General features: G+C 35.1%; 1 protein-coding gene across 3 annotated transcripts in view; it reads left to right on the forward strand.

Annotated features, from left to right (window-relative positions):
* The first annotated feature begins 989 nt into the window (after nt 1–989).
* LOC113735027 (uncharacterized) overlaps nt 990–12,961 on the forward strand; it is a 34,233-nt gene continuing 22,261 nt past the window's right edge. Inside the window, exons 1-2 of one of the 3 annotated variants that reach the window (XR_003459494.2) lie at nt 992–1,246; nt 5,237–5,360. The gene's annotated coding sequence lies outside the window, so the exon portion shown is untranslated. Of the gene's footprint in view, nt 1,247–5,236; nt 5,361–12,961 lie in introns of all 3 variants that reach the window. The other 2 variants (XR_003459493.2, XR_003459495.2) reach the window with 2 other exon arrangements.

The raw sequence follows: 12,961 nt of genomic DNA on the forward strand, positions 1-12,961 counted from the left end.
AATGGTGGGCCATCCATCATCTATAGACTTAACATAATGAAAAAATATTCAGTTCAGTCATTAGCAAACAACAAGCTGGAAGAAAACTAATCTTAGGTTTAGTCCATGCAGAGAAAGAGAGTCATCTTCATGAAATGTTTGGAGGCCATAACAACTATTGATGAACCATAAAAAACAGAATTATTTTTGTTTCTAGCTAAACAAAAGAGATCACAGAAACCAAACAAAAATACGCAAGGCTAGAGGTGAGAATGGACCTGAGTATAGTAAAATACGATACAATACAATTCGTAAAATGAAATTTTGAGTTTTTTTTTTTATTTTTGAAAATTTGAACCAATTTCATCTCTTGAATCATCAAAATCAAATTGATGTCCATTTCAATGTAAAATCAATTTCGATATTAAAATAAAAAGCTATTAATCGCACATGCAGTAAGTCAGAGAAAACAACAAAATCTAATGGATAGACACAAAAAGACTTGAAGTCAATGGTGATTGGGGAAAGTTAAAATAAAAAGCATCCGTAAAGCAAGTTGCATTTCTTGTAAAGGAGAAAATATGGTCATGCAGACAAAATTGAATATGAAGCTTATCCACAAAAAGTGATGCAGACAAAATTTGACAACGAAGCTGTCCACCGAAAGCGAAAGACAGCAACACCAGACCAATTAAAGAAATATGGGGTTAATTATACTATATACCTTGTAATTTGTTGATAGTCACATTTGATCTCTTAGATATATACACTTTACCCCTACAAAGAAAGAGCAAAGTGCCACAAATCTCCACGATCTATTGTTTTAAATACATTGAAACCTTTTGGGAGTAGCAACTGATTGACTTGGATACAAGTGATCCTCAATTGAGGGGAAAAGCAAAACACTTGTGGCAGATGATTTGTCCACCACAAGAATGAAAAATATTGTGTTTGGATAATAGATTATTTGAAATAAATTTTTAAAAATAATATTATAATATTTTCTTGATGTGATTTATGTGATATAAAAAGATGATGGTTGAAAAATATGTTAATGATATCTTTATTAATCAAAATTGCCGATGATGGACCTTAAAATCTCTAGCCTTACAGCGTTGACTCCGACACTCAATCATTTCACCAAGTCTTAGCCACTTAGCAGTTTTCTGCAAAGGAATTTGGAATGGAATCCTCGAGTACCTCGGCGAGCAATCTGCTGCGCAATATTGGTTCAGCACAATAGACCGGCAATCTGCTTCAAGTTCAGGTGTGTGTGCATGCTTTTTGAGATTCAGCTTAACATTTTTTACTTCTATCTTTCCAAATGCTGTTGCTTGATTCTTTGATTCCGTATAATTAGTACTTTAAAAGCTCTCATATATTGTGGCTTCAACTCCTGCTGGGTGCTTTTAATTATCTTTAGCGGTGGAGTCAACTGCCTGTCCTCTTGGTCTACCGTACCTCAGATTGCTGGTTAGGCAATTATGAGGGATTCGGGACTCTAATTGTACTCACAAATCTAATCGTAGCATCGAATTAATCAGTAGTTGTTCAAATTTATCTTTCAAAATAAAAAGAAAATACTAAAATTCGAAAGGAGCAGTTTAGATTGAATCCTATTACTTACTAGCAACCCGATATGGACTGCGCGTTGCTATTTGCAGTTGAACCGCTGACTGTACTCAGTCCAGTTCATGTACATATACTTACTTTCTTACGGTGGAAATTGGTAAACCTCAAAGCCTTCTAACCCAGAAACTAAGGAGACGGCAAAGTGGTACACCAATTGTTGCAATTTCTTTTTGTCAGTGTTCTGATCAGGAGTGCATTGGATCAGGAGTGCTAATCGATCGTTTCCATTGAGGCAAATTTTCAATCTCTTTCTTCAATGGTAAACAAAAGTTTCTCCATCTAATCAATTGTTTTTTGGTTGAAAATTTGTTTGGTAATTAAAGCAGAAGTGTTGAAAGACCAGTCAAACTAGTACGTAGGAGATTGTAGGGTATATAGAGGTTGCCTTTCTTTTCTTGTGGGATTGATTTCTTTTGATTCTTAGCTATCAATTATTACGTAGAATAAGTAAGTCTAGACTTTGATGATGATGGCTTCTAATAATAGTTCTTCACTTCTTTTGATCAATGGCGAGAGCGTTCTTAGACCAGCAATTACAGAGCAATGGAGAAAGTGTTCTTTATGGTGTCGATTCTGAAGTAGAAAAGCTTTGTAGTATACTGAGAGCTTCATTATCAGTTGTTTGATAAGAAATGAAATCGTACTTAGACAGGGACTTAAACTGGACAGAGGATCCGAAGCCGCGAGCCTTTGATCCGAAGCAAAAGTTTATCGGGTATTTCAGGCTGGAAGATAACTCGAATGGGGAAGCAATCATAGGCTGGAATGGGTGGGGATCGGGGAGGGAGCAGCCCGGTGCATACATATGGAGCGTAGACCGGAAGGTGTCCCATTAATTTTCCTTTTTTTTTTTTTAATTTTTATTCATAATCATTGAGGACTTCAAGTCTACAAAATGAAAAAAAGAAAAGAAAAGAAGTTAAGAGTCGAATTAGGGATTTAATGGTCACCTATAGGCGTGTTAATGGGTAGGGTCTGAGTTAGATCCTTTTGATCCATATTCAAACCCATTAAATTTAGTTAGACTTACACCCAAATCCAAACCCTTATCAGTCTGAAAAAATTAGTTTAAATCCAGACCCTCTTGGATCTAGGTATCTAATGGGTATCTATTGTATTTTATAAACGCACTAAAATAAAAATATATTAAAAGTATATAGATTTCAAAAAATATATATACACACCATCCAAATTTTATTTTCAAATAATAAAATTAATATTCAAGAAGTTAAATGTAATATTATGAACTCAAAAAAATAACTACTATCAACTGCTTCTATTTATTTTTGAAACTTCAACTGTATCTACATCAAATCTTTCATTTATTTGCCTTTACTTTTTCTCCTTTTTCTGAAAAGGTTTGTACTAATTACAATGACAACCAAGATTAGGTTAAAAAAAGAAAACAATTATAAAGTCTTACTATATTTGATTCAATAATCATAGAATATTAGCCTATTCTATAAATTTACAAATACATATATATAATTTAATAATATATACATGAGATTGGGTAGAGTCTTGTATGGGTTTGGATTTTGATATAGATTATAGAAAATCAGACCCACCCAAATCCATAACTCTTTTATAGGGTCTGAATTTGGATAGGATTTGGATTTAATTTCTCAAATCCAAACCCTACCCAAGTACATTGGGTTTGGATTGAATTTGGGTAAAAGCCGATCCATTGACATCATGCCTAATCACCTATCTAATATCTCTACTAACTAAATTGGGTTTTGGGAACGTTCCTTTCCTTTCATTGGTACTTAGTTCTAGAAACCAACTTTGTTGATGTGTAGTTTGATTAAGTAAAACAGAATGATCTTTGCAATACTCTAATCGACTCAAACCAAAAAAAAAAAAAAAAAAGATTCAGAGGAGTATATAAAGACATTAGAAATGAAATAAGTGAGTAGTTTTATTTCACAAATCTAATGTACAGAAGTGTCGACGTCATTTTTGTTTTTTATATGTATTCGAAGAAACTTTTACCCGGTCAAAATGCCTATTACGTTGGTTAGGGGCTAAGTGTAACTAAAGTGGATTCAAGAAGGTAATGTGCAAGTAACTAATTCAGGAGCTTAAGATAAAAGAATGACTGCAAAATATTTCTCTTCTAAACAAGAAAAGGGAAAAGTGACATGAATGCTAGGGCAAAAGAAAGTGTATGTGTTTGTGCTAGTAAAAATGTATTTTTAGGCAAAATCAATGTAAAATCTTATATGTAAATTCTATATATGTGGAAGTAGATTCTATCTAAGGTCATGTAAACTAATTAAAAAGAATTAATGGATTAAATTGTCACTTGATTATAAAGTTCAATGATTCAATACATTCTAACTTGTCTAAAGTCCGCATTTGAGTGCATGAAAAACATCGTATTCTAAAATTTATTTAAAAGAATAAGACTCTAATTGTCACCTAAATTCCCTCCCCCCAATAGCTTAGTGTATGGGTAAAATTTCAAATTTCCACACAACAATGGATTTGTCAAATAAAATTGGATAAGAAATGTAACTTTAATTAGGAATAACACCTTAAATAATTACCTAGCGAAACAAAAATACAAACAATCTACAACACCGAAATATGTTCTGCATGTATATATATATATATATATGTATATATATATATATATATATAAGAGCTATATATATACCCGTGCTGGGACTGATGTTTGGAATCATTGAAAAGTCCCAGCCTAGGATTGCTCAGGATAAATTTGCAGTTTGCAGGATGACAGTTCTGCCGCCAGTCCAAAATATAAAAACATATTTGCTAAACAAAAGGTTATTTTGAAAACAGAATTAACCATTGTCTTATTTCCAAGTTGTCAATGGTGGGCCATCATCTATAGACTTAAGCAATGAAGAATCAATCATTCGCTAACAAGAAATTGGAAGAAAACTAATCTTTGATTTAGTCCATGCAGAGAGAGAGTCATCTTCATGAAATGTCTGACGGTCGTGATAACCACTGATGAACCATCAAAAACAGAATCATGTTTATTCTAACTAAACAAAAGAGATCATAGAAATCCAACCAAACCAAAATACGTAAGACTAGAGGTGAGAATAGATCTCAATACAGCAAAATTGAAATTTTGATTTTTTTTTAAAAATTTGAACCAATTTCATCTCTTGATTCATCAAACATCAAATTGATGTCCATTTCAAAGTAAAATCAATTTCGATATTAAAATAAAAAAACTATTAATCGTACATGCAATAGGTCAAAGGAAACTACAAAATCTAAGGATAGAAAAAGACTTGAAGTCAATGGCGATTGTAGAAAATTTTTTTTTTTTTAAAAAAAAAGCATCAGTAAAGCAAGTTGCATTTCTCGTAAAAGAGATACACGGGGGACGAGAAAAATATAATGATACTTTTTGATTAACCATTAATAAAGGAAAAAAAAAAGAAAAAAATTTAAAGAGCTAGATGAAATAAGAATGGAAGTCAGAAGGGCTAGTTCAAATACTGTCAATCTGACACCCTCCGTGTGGGACCTTTTCACCTTACCGGCACTCCCTATTTTAATTAAAGTTGCTGGTGATGAACCTTAATCTCTCTAGGCTTATATTGTTGACTCCAAGATTCAATCGTTTCACCCAACTTCTTAGCAGTTTTCTGCGAAGGATTTTGGAACGGAATCCTTGAGTACCTCGGCCTGCAATCTGCTGCGGGCTATTGCTGGGTTCAGCACAGTAGTTCGGCTTTTCAGGAAAAATCTGCATCAAAGTTCAGGTGCGTGTGCATGCTTGTTGAGATTCAGCTTAACATCACTGTTTCTTTCTATCTTTCCAAATACTCTGTTGCTTAATCTTTAATTCCGTAGCGTGGTGTATAACTAGCTAGTACTTCTTAAAGATCTCACATATTGTACCTTCAACTTTAGCTGGGTGCTTTTATTTATCTTTTAGGTGTGGAGTCAACTGCCTGTCTTCCCTGGTCTATCTCAGATAAGATCATTTTATTCAATAAATTTGCACTAATGTCAAAAATACATCAAATCAAATATGATATAAATACATATAGATCTGAAATCAATAAACAATAGATGTGAAAAATCACTATAGATTATGAGGGATTTGGGACTGTAATTGTAGTCACAATATAATCAGACGTTGACTTAAACAGTGTTGCTCAAATTTATCTTTCAAAATAAAAAGAAAAAAACTAGAATTTGAAATGTGCAGTTTAGATTGAATCCTACTAGTAGCAGCCCGGTCTACCTTGGTGAATTCATATTCCTTGCAAATACAACATGCATATGAATCCATGTTGACATGAAAAATTCCCGTGCACAAAGCAGAAGCAATTCTAATACATATAAAAAAAATGTGGGAAGAGAAGGGGAACAAACACTCAATAATTTATTTAACTCAAAACAAATATTAAGTCGTAGCTTTTCGTTCACGACAACTCACAAATCTCAACTATGAGATTTTCTCTCAAGTCTAATTTCTAGACTCAACTCAACTTTCCACATCTCTTCACCTAATAACCTACTAGACTAGTAGTATTTATAGACTCTAAAACCTCCTAAAACAAATATAATTGTAAATCAAAACTTATTTGGAAATTGACTTGAGATTTCCTAATCTAATATGTAAACTGAACAAATAAGATTCCAAAAGGAATTAGGAAACTAATTGCTAAAATAGTTTGGTTTAATTTTTTTCATTGCCTCCTTTAAACCAAGCTCTTAATTTTGTCATCTCCAATGCTATCACCGGCTTGAATTTCCATGAAAAATTCAGTTACAGTATAAACAACATTGAACACCAACTTCCAATAGATTTCCAATTTCATCTTCATGAGCGGTAGTGGAAGAAATTTGTACTTCTCAAACAACTTCTTGGTTTGATCACTCTTGTCAAAAAATTCAAACATATTCACTCATACTCCTTTTGATACTCCATAATTTAATTCATTCATATCACCAATAAAATCTCCCAAAAGCAGAAAATCATAGTTGATGCTACCAATGTTTTTAGCATCATCATGTTTTCCATTTACTTTTTTTCACACTAACAATTGCATCAACTTTAGCAGTATCAGAATTTTCAATTAATTTGTCCACTTCACAATTGATCTCAACCAAGTCCATCACTTGATTTTTCTTTTCAAAAAATTCAACAATCTCAATAAAGTCAACAATTTCTCTATCATCATGATCTTCAATCACATCTTCAATTTGATCAATGATTTCACTTTCTTTCTCAACCATCTACGAAATTTCTTCTTCAATCACAATTTATTCATTTTCATGTGTGTCCACAATTGTTACAATTTCTTCTTTCTTTGCCTCATCAAAAACTTCTTTTTCTTCTTCCTCGTTACAAATTTCTTCTCCACCATCGCCATAGGAATTTATTAAAAATTTCCAAACCTCTTTTGTTGTCTTTACATGTATGAATTTTTTCACTACGTGTAACTAGACTTGGGTTTGGAGATAGTATAATGCCTTATATCTCAACTGTCTACTCCTCTTTAATTGTTTAACTACATCTCTTGATAATTCTGTGCCTGTTATAGGTTTCATGAATCCTTTTTGGATAATATTCCAAACTCTAATATTTTGAAAAAAATTCTTCATAATCGACCTCCAAATCTCAAAATCATTTTTACCATCAAAGATAAAAACACCACAATGTGGTAAATAATACGGATCCATATTTTAATTTTACAAACAAGGCCCAGGATCAAAACCTAGAGCTCTGATACCATTTGTTGGGATCCAGACATGGAACATACAACTATTGAGATATCAAGAACACAACAATTTAATGAGGAACAAACCACAATCATGAAAGATAAACGACACATAATATTTAAAGTGGTTCGACTCCACTATTGAGTCTACATCCACGGAGAGAAACTCATTCTTTATTATAAGAGGAAAATCCTGTACAAGAATACAACTAGAACCCAAATCCAACTCTTGTATATTATCTCTCATCTCCCAAGAACTTCTCCCACCACCCATGTATAAGGCTACATATTGCCTTTTGTATGCTCTTGTGTGTCACATTGTAGGATGCCAACACACCTATTTATAGGGAACATTATTTGGTCAAAATTCAAATAATAACAGGAAATCAATTCGAATTCTTAGACTCATACAGAATAGGAAATAACTTCTAATTGTAAACAAAATAGGAAATTTCTTGACTATTATTTCAAATAACTAAAATCAATTAGGAAACTAGTTACTTTCACACAAAACAAGAATTTTATCTAAAAGAAATTAAGCCAATTTCCTAACAATTCTCCACCTTAGCGAAAATTTCTTTTAAAAATCATTTGCCTTCAACTACCAAATAATTTGATACCGAATTACACACCCGAATCAATACAGTCCTGACATAAAATTGATTTAATCGGTAAATGAACATGTGTAGTTACCCCAGGTCCAACCTCCAGTTGACTCATAAAAAGGCGCCTCAATTCATCATCTCCTTTTTTATGATTTCTTCTCACCACCACTTGCAATTCGGGATCTCTTTCTGTGAGTTCTAACCCTAATCATTGAGGCAACCAAGTGGTAAAATCACCATACTTCTTTCCGTTCTCAAGACTATCTTGCTACGTGTGGCTTGCAAGACTCCACCTAAAACGAAAAATTTATAACTGTCAATCTTCTGACGTATGAAAATTAGATCTCTTTGTTTCTCTGGGACACGTGCCACTCCACCCAAAGAACATAACCAAAATCTAAAATCCACCAGGATGAAGTATCCAACGTTGGAGGTGTGAGAAAGTTTCCACCAATTCACTTCCAAAATCAACATTGGACCCCACATTTTTCTTGACTCTAACACCTTTGACAGATATTGTCCCACAGTTAACCGTCCTATTAGACCGTGGATTTTGTTCTTAGAGGTGGGTGAAACCACAACAGATGAGGAGTCCAAACCCGCAAGTCATGAAGCCCCGTACCCCTCCAAAAGGCCTCGGTTAGGTGGGAGATATCACAACAAGTTATTAAAGCAGTCCAAAACTTCCTCCCTAACTGATGTGGGATCATTACAATCTACCCCTTTTAGGAGAACCTAGCATTCTCGCTTGCACACCGGGGTTTGGAGTCGACTCTGATACCAAATCTAACACCTCTGACCAATATTGTCCCACAGTTAACTGCCCCATTGAGCCGTGAATTTTGTTCCTAGAGGTGGGTGAAACCACAACAGATGAGGAACCCAATCCCGCAGGTCATAAAATCCCGCACCCCTCGAAAAGGTCTCGGTCAGATAGGGAACACCACGACAGGTTATTACAGTGGATCAGGACTTTCACCCTAACCGATGTGGGATTATTACAATCTTAACACCTCTGACCAATATTGTCCCACAATTAACCGTCCCATTAGACCATGGGTTTTGTTCCTAGAGGTGGGTGAAACCACAACAGATGAAGATCTCAAACCCGCAGGTCATGAGACCCCGCACCCCTCCAAAAGGCCTCGGTTAGGTGGGGGACACCACGACAGGTTATTAAAGCGGTTCAGGACTTCCTCCCTAACCGATGTGGGATCATTACAATCCACCCCCTTTAGGAGAACCCAGTATCCTCGCTGGCACATCAGAGTTGAAAGACGATTCTGATACCAATTCTAACACCTCTGATCAATATTGTCCCACAGTTAACCGCCCCATTGAGCCGTGGATTTTGTTCCTGGAGGTGGATGAAACCACAACAGAGAGGAGCCCAAGCCCGTAGGTCATGAAACCCCGCACCCTTCCAAAACACTTCGGTCAGGTGGGGGACACCACGACAGGTTATTAAAATGGCCCAAGACTTCCTCCCCAGGCAATGTGGGATCATTATATTGACTCTTGAATCACCTGTCTAGATTCACCATCAAGTATCTCCATGCTTTTCGACTTCCCATCCTTCACCATCAACGTTTTTTGCCATACCATTGAAACAAGAATACCACCCATTAAATTGTTCAATTGATGATAGCTACCAATCCACTTGATCTCAATAGTTAACCAAAATCCAACCTTGAATAACCAAACCTTGTTCCAACCATTTAATTTGTTGGGATCCAAGTGCTTAAGAGCATGGCAATGGTAAAGAATCCTTCCACAAATTTTTAATAATAGCTGACCAACCCTAAGAAACTCCTTACTTTAGTCACATTAGTGTGCCTGGCCAATCTACGATTACATCCACTTTCTTTGGATCGATTGACACTCCTTGGGCTGATATTACGTGTCTTAAGAAGGCCACATTCTTCAACCAAGATTTATAATTTTTAAACTTAGCATACAATCTCTCCTTTCTTAATATCTTTAGAACTCCCTTAAGGTGGGGGACATGAGTTTCTTTATTTGAGTATACCAGAATGTCATCAATAAATATCACAACAAAACGATCTAGTTACAATTTGAACACCCTATTCATCAAATCCATAAAGGCTGCTGAGATATTGGTTAATCCGAAGGGCATTACTAAAAACTCATAGTGCCCATATCTCATACGAAATGCACTTTTTTGGATATTTTCGATTTAATTTTCAATTGATGGTATTCAGATCTTAAATTTATTTTAGAAAATACTTTAGTTCCCTTCAACTGGTCAAAAAGATCATCTATCCCAGGAAAGAGGATATTTGTTTTTATTGTGATTCGATTCAATTCTCTATAATCGATACACAATTTTAGACTACCTTCTTTCTTCTTCACAAAGAGTACTGTGCACCCCAAGGAGAAACACTAGATCTAATTAATTTCTTATCTAATAATTTCTATAATTGCTCCTTAAGTTCTTTTAATTCTGCAGGTGTCATTCTATAGAGGAACTTAGATATAGGAGTCACCTCTGGAACAATATTTATTTCAAATTCTATTTCTCTATCTGGAGGTAAATCAGGAAGGTCATCCGAAAATACGTCAGGAAAGCTTTTCACCACCGGAATCTTTTCTAAAGGCATTCCCTCATTCTCCGTATCTATCATATAAGCCAAATATATCTCACATTCTTTTCTTATTGTCTTATAAGTCTGCATTGCAAACAGAAGTGGTAACTTACAGATTTTTTAACACCAGTATTTCCTTGATAAGAAAAATCCTTCTCGTGTTGTTTTATGAATAATACTCTCTTTTTCTATAATCAGCCTGCGCAAAATGTCTAACTAGCCTATCCATTCCTAGAATGGCGTCAAAATCATTCATGTTTATTTGCATTAAATCCACTTCTAATTTTCTAACTTCTAATTTCACACTACAGTTTGGATACTTTATATAGGATACTAGTATTTTATTTTTTAGAGCAAGCACTCGGTAGGGGTAGGGCATCCATTTAGAAGACATGCACAAGTATTTTGCAAATTTCTTAGTAACAAAAGAGTGACTAGCCCCACAATCAAATAGCACGTATGCAGGCACATAATTGATTAGAAGGGTATCTATGACTACATCGCTTGACGCTTCCGCCTCAACGTCAGTCATGGCATGCACCCTCACAATGACCTTTGGCTTCTTATTAGTTGAGTTGCTACCTTTATCTGCTTCTATCTTTTTATTTGGACAATTCATAACTCTATGCCATTGTTGCCCACACTCAAAACAAGCTCTTGTCCCAAATCAACATTCTCCTCGGTGCATCTTTTCACAAGCCTTACACGTGGAAAAAGTTGTCTTAAGTTGGCATTCTTCCCTATGCATCTTTCCACAAGTTTTGCATGTAGAGAAGGTGTTTCCTCTAGTTATCCTCGGAGGTAGGCCATGACTCTTCTTCACTAAGCAAAATTGTCCGCTAAGTTTTAGTATTCCTGACATTGCAAGTTCATTCTATAGTCCCGATTTTTTTTCCTAATCTACTCATCTAATCTTTTGCAATCTGCCTCAACTTTAACGCTGGCATCTAACACATTGCTAAACGTAGGGGTGTAGGAGGTGTTCATCCTAGTCTAAATTCTACTCAACAATACCCGTATGAACTTATACTTTTTCAACTCCACATCTATTATTATCGACAGAACAAACCTTTCTAGTGTCATGAATTTATTCAAATATTGCACTACAGACATTCCTAGTGTTTGCTTCCAATTTTCAAACTAATCTATTTTCTGCACACTCACCGCAAGTGGGTAAAAGTATTTTAAGAACTCCTTTCTAAATTTCATCCAATTTACTGGTGAGACGACAGTAGGTTCCAAAGTTACCCCCCTCCCCCACTTGTTGGCCTCTCCTACCAAAGAGGGTCTGATGATTTGGTGTTTCATCTCCTCTGACACTTGCAAAAGTATAAAATTACTTTCCATCTCATCTAATCATTTTTTCTGTCAAATTCGAGTCAGGAGTCCCATCAAAAGTGGGGATATGGACCCTTTTCATTTTCTCATAATAGGATTAAGTCCCTCCCTATCCATAATTTTGGAATTGGACAACTTAAATTTGTGTTAACTATGCCTGGGCTTGTAAAACCTGTGCTACCCCAATTAGTACAATCACTAATTCTGTGGGCAACATCACATAGGGTTGATGTCCATTTGGTCCAACTCCTTGATAACCCATGTTCTAGTTGTTGTTTTCTTGATGTAGTTCTTGGTTATGGTTTCATTCTCATCATGAGGACTGCCATTTTGATTTCCGACATGCCTACTATTTGCTGTCATTTTCTAAATCAAGCAAATAAGTTTCACACTAAAGTGAGTATTTTATTTTTATTTATTATTATTTATAGATGTATATATTTTTTTAATACGACACAACTAAAGTTATCTGCGAGCAATTTCATACATACTACCCCATAAGACACAATTTAAAGTAGAGAGATTTTATTGATCGACTCAAGATGAAAAGAACAATCGACTTCTTACACATTAGAAATCAACTTCATAACTTATTCTAGAAATTCCTAACGAATTTAGTGTTCAAAATCCCTAACTATGTCCTACAATTGGATGGAGGAACTAATCAATATGAACAATCACCAAACCTACATAATAATGTTCTTGGAATAACATTCAATAACAATAAAAAATCTCTACTAGACCAACTCTGCTTCTCATTTGCTGGGGTCTGCATCCTCAATTGCTCCATTTCCTACATCATCTTCAGCGTCGTCTGGGTCGTCAACTCCATTTTTCACTGGGTGATTATCTATGGGATGTCCTATAGGGGTTCCTCAAGATTCTCCTCCGAGTCATTGTCTAATTCAGCGTCACAATCAGATCACAGGTGATTCCACCTAGGCATTTAGGGTACGAGTGGTAGGTGATCATCTATCACGTGCCGCCTCCTCTTTTTATATTTCACCATTAAAGTATGATACTCCACATCCCGATTCTGGAGTAAGGAAGTCACTTCTTTAAATCTCTCATGATACATATC

This window comes from Coffea arabica, chromosome 3c (assembly GCF_036785885.1).
Source record: "Coffea arabica cultivar ET-39 chromosome 3c, Coffea Arabica ET-39 HiFi, whole genome shotgun sequence".
NCBI lineage: Eukaryota > Viridiplantae > Streptophyta > Magnoliopsida > Gentianales > Rubiaceae > Coffea > Coffea arabica.